We start from the raw sequence: 4,609 nt of genomic DNA on the forward strand, positions 1-4,609 counted from the left end.
GATGATGATGATGATGATGATGATGATGATGATGATGATGACGATGATGATGATGATGATGATGATGATGATGATGATGGTGGTGGTGGTGGTGGTGGTGGTGGTGGTGGTGAAAATTATTATTATTATTATTATTATTATGATTATTATTATTATTATTATTATTATTATTATTATTATTATTATTATTATTATTATTATTATTATTATCACGCATCAATTCTGATATATTAGGCTGGAGAAGTTTCATTAAGATGATTATAGCACATTACAGCAACTTTATGCTCAATCCAATATCAAACAGGGTGCCAATGTAAAGTCCAAAACTAAGGTGTGACATGATCACTTTTTTCCTCTTTAAAACTAATTTTGCCGCTTGATTTTGAATGCGCTGCAGTTTGCTGGCAATATTATTTGGAATAGAATACATAAGCATGTGACAATAATCAAGTCAAACACCAAAGAAGGAATGAGGGGTTGAATAGCTTTTTGATCTAAAAATTAGCCAATTGTGAACTTCTTCAGAGCTCGATGTATAAAGTCTTACATAAATTATCGATAAGGCAATGCATAGACAAGGTAGAGTCAAAGTTAACACCCAGATTTCTAGCTCTGGCAGTAAAATGGACTTTTCCGTTTTCAATTGTAATAATTTTTTTCTACTCACTTTTTATAATTATTTTTAGGATCATACATCCGTTTTTTTCTTCGTTCGTTTTGAGCCGATTTATTGTCATCCAGTTTTTCACATCTTATTTACAAATTTCCAGGTTTTTCATAAACGAATCTAATTCACACAGATGGACAGAGCTATGCAATTGGGTGTCATCAGCGTATTATGGTAGTACAAACGAAAGAGTGATAATGGAGAGGCTTCGGATGGGAACAATACAGATAATGGACGTCAGCTGTCGTGCTTTCTTATAATTCCTCCCAATGATTGCGCATAGAGAGTATAAAGGAGAGGGCATAAGACGAAACCTCGAGGTGCTCCATAACTTAACGTTTGTGGGTTGGATTTTATGTTGTCTATCAGGAGCGATTGTATGTGCCCATAAATGTAAGACATGAACCATTCTAGGGCGTTACCTTCTACTCCAAATATATTTGACAAACGTGTAATTCATTTGGAGTGATCTTTGTTGTCAAAGGCTGCGTCTAGATCTAACAGCGCTAAGATGGCGATTTTGTCAGCATCTGCAGCACAAAGAAGCTCACTATTAATCAAGGACAGTTTCGGTTTTGTGGTGCTGGATGTAGGCATATTGATATGATTGGTAAAGATTATATTTAAGTAAATGACTTTGAAGTTGCCTAGCAACCACTTTTTCAAGAATTTTAGAGAGAAAGGGTAAATTGGAAACGGGGCGAAACTTTTTCAGCGCTTCAGAGGATAGATCTACTTTTTCTTTAAGCAAAGGGGTCACAATTGCTTGCTTAAAAGAATGTGGTACAATACCTGTGGGCAGAGATTCGTTTGTGATTGAAGTAATAAGGGAGTAAATGGATATCAATATGAGAAATGAGTAACGATGTTGGCATTAGGTCAAGAATGCATGTCTTTGGAGGTGACCATTTTATTATTTCTTTGACTTTTTCCTCTGTAACAAGAGCGAGTGAAAAAAAACAAGACATCGTCTTCAAAAGCCTTAAAGTCGGGTGTTCCGTGTGAGTTGCTAACTAGTTTCTTTTTAATTGATGTTACCCTTTCCCGAAAGAAATTTCCGAATAGTTCAGGAATATCTTCCGCTGGAACCGATGATATGTGGATTTGGAACTGGTAGTAGACTTTCCAGACAATGAGTTGGTGATGGTGAATAACGCCTTTGAATGCGACAGTCCTTGATCAAGGCGTTGTAATAAGACGTCTTTACTTATTTAATCGTATGTTTTACGGGTTTTTTTGTTGTTGTGATTTTGAAATTTCTGTTAGGAGTGGTTTTCGCCATTTAATGATGATGATGATGATGATGATGATGATGATGATGATGATGATGATGATGATGATGAAGATGGTGACAATGATGATGTGATGATGTTGGTGGTGGTAGTGGCAAAGGAATCGGAGGAGTAAAACAAGGAGGAAGAGAGGGAGGAGGAAGAGGAGGAGGAGGAAGAAGAAGAGGAGGAGGAGGACCATTTCTCAATTAACTATTAACTAGCAGTCTCATACTTTTTTAGAACAGAGATAAAACCAAAAATTAATCAGTATGGTCCCTTTGGAATTGAAGCTAAATCGGTGCAGACATAGGTGAGATGTGGACGCAACGTCTGAAAACAGTTTTATGTAAGAAATGACTAAATGATGAAAAACCATTACACCTCGCGAGGTCCCAGATTTAAGTTTTTTTTTTTTCTTTTTGCTAAGATGAAGATCATTAAAATCGATCGATATTTGAAGGACCAAATTTTTCAATACTTGTCTTTCCACGGTACGGCAGTAAACGAGTTAAGACAAATAATAGATATACGTTTTTCTTGGTTGCTAAAGAAAAAAAAATCGATTTTTTGATAAATTTACTTATTGGCATCTTATTCATTCCGGCAGAGTGCCAGTATGAGATGATGGGCCACATAATGTGGATTAATTAATCGGATTCAGGTCATGTATCTATTTGTGAACCATGTTCAAGTTATAGATAGTGTGCGCTTGGCTAAGAAGCCCACAGCATTGCCATCCGGAAATATAATGGACCAACACACACAACTTTGTGCAACCTTAAACGTTTAGAGTCCGGTTAATACAGTTTAGTGAGAATTATTCATAAACGCGGATGGCAAAAAAAAAAAAAATAACAAAGATCCGAGTGACGTTAACTTCGTTCTATTAATAGCGTCGATATCCAACCTCGATGTTTTAAGTCACTATGCCAGCAGAAGTCCGCTCTATAGATAGTATGCGCTTGGCTAAGAAGCTCATAACATTGCCATCAGGAAATATAACGGACCAACACACAAACCTGTGTGTATCCATGAACGTTTATAGTCAGGTTAATACAGTTCAGTGAGCATTACTCATAAACGCGGATGGCAAAAAACAATAACAAAGATCTGAGTGACGTCATCTTCGAACTATCTATACGGTTTACATTGAGTTTTAAAAAAAAATAATAAAACAACTCCACCAGTTGGATATAACGTATCCACACACAAAATTATGTGTAACCTTAAACGCTTATTGTCTGGTTGATAGAATTTAGTGAGAACGTCTCATTAACATGGCTGTCTAATGAATAACAAAGAGCTCAGTGGCGTAAATTCCGTCCCTTCTATAAACATTAAAGGTTACGTAAAGTCTTGTGTGTTGGTACGATTGAGTCCGGTGTGAGAACTTTAGCGTATTTTCCTTAAGTAATAGGCAACTTCAGTGCATTTGTGTTAACCGAAACAATCTGCACTACAGATCCTGGCCATTACTTATAATTTTAAAACAAGTTGTCGAAATAATATTTCAATATAATGTTAATGTGATGCTATGCATTAAATTAAAATACTCACAACACCCGGCAGCCGAATAGTACGTCTCAATACACAAAACTATGTTCAGCCTTGAACGTTTATAGTCTGATTGATAAAACTTGGTGAAAATTAAACACCAAAATGACTGTTTAAAACTACAATAAAGAGGTGAGTGACGTCATCTTCGTTCCTTCTATACACAGTGTCGTGAAGTGTGACATTGCAATTCCTCTCATTGTTGTGTCAAGATATTGTGATAAATGCTCACAAGGTGTGAAGGTTGACTGATTCGGCTGCTTGGCTTGTGCTAAAGGTGGGGCTTTGACTTTGACTCATATCGTGACGTTGTTTGGCAAAACAAAATTTTTTTTTTTAATTTAAAAAGCAACCAGGGTGTGACACCAAACGCATTTTGTCTAAGGAAAATATAAATATAAACTTACCGATTCGGCAATGTCCTCTGTTTCCAGAAATTATTACTTTTATGATATTGACGATATACAATAATTTGATTATGTCAAGAGAATTCGTTTACTTCTTTAATAATATTATTTTCTCTATAGTTAAAACTTATAGTGAATTCATTATAGGAATGTTAAACTTCAAATAAAGCACAAAGTTAATCATTGACCAGTCTTAAACCCATTTGAGATTTTTGCTAGTTTTATTTTGATTAAATGATATAGGGTGTGATTCGCTGCTTTTGTGGACATCGTACATGACAATGATCAAAACGAGCTGATCCCATAATGATCTTTATTTTCTGGAATAAAACGATTTACCAAAAACAAGTGAATAATCTATGATGGTTTGATATTTCGATAGTTTCATCAATCATAGCTCAATAAATACTAGTTACGACTCATATCAGAATCGCGTTTTTATTCTGTTCTCGCTGTTTCACCTTTTGAAAAGTCAATTTCCCTTTACGGGCGGGCGTCGATTTTACTCTAAATAGTTCATAATATTAAAAGAATTTTATCAAGACAGCACTAATAGTAATACCACTCGGGCTTCAATGAACCTTGTTGGTGAATTCTTCTTTGGAGCGATTTAGTCCATGGTTATAACCTATTAAATGTCATCCATCGCCTTAAAACAGTATTTTGTTAAAAAAATTTAGATGATGAAAATTGAATTTATATCTCGA

General features: G+C 35.2%; 1 protein-coding gene across 1 annotated transcript in view; it reads right to left on the reverse strand.

Moving 5' to 3' along the window:
* The window catches only part of LOC144977053 (uncharacterized), a 33,674-nt gene extending 29,699 nt beyond the window's left edge, over positions 1-3,975 (reverse strand). The window contains exon 1 of the mRNA XM_078921780.1: positions 3,903-3,975. The gene's annotated coding sequence lies outside the window, so the exon portion shown is untranslated. The remainder of the gene's footprint in view (positions 1-3,902) is intronic.
* Positions 3,976-4,609: the final 634 nt, after the last annotated feature.

The sequence above is a fragment of the Berghia stephanieae genome, chromosome 7 (genome assembly GCF_034508935.2).
Source record: "Berghia stephanieae isolate SIO BIC M18660-M18661 chromosome 7, UCSD_Bste_1.3, whole genome shotgun sequence".
In the NCBI taxonomy this organism is placed as follows: domain Eukaryota; kingdom Metazoa; phylum Mollusca; class Gastropoda; order Nudibranchia; family Aeolidiidae; genus Berghia; species Berghia stephanieae.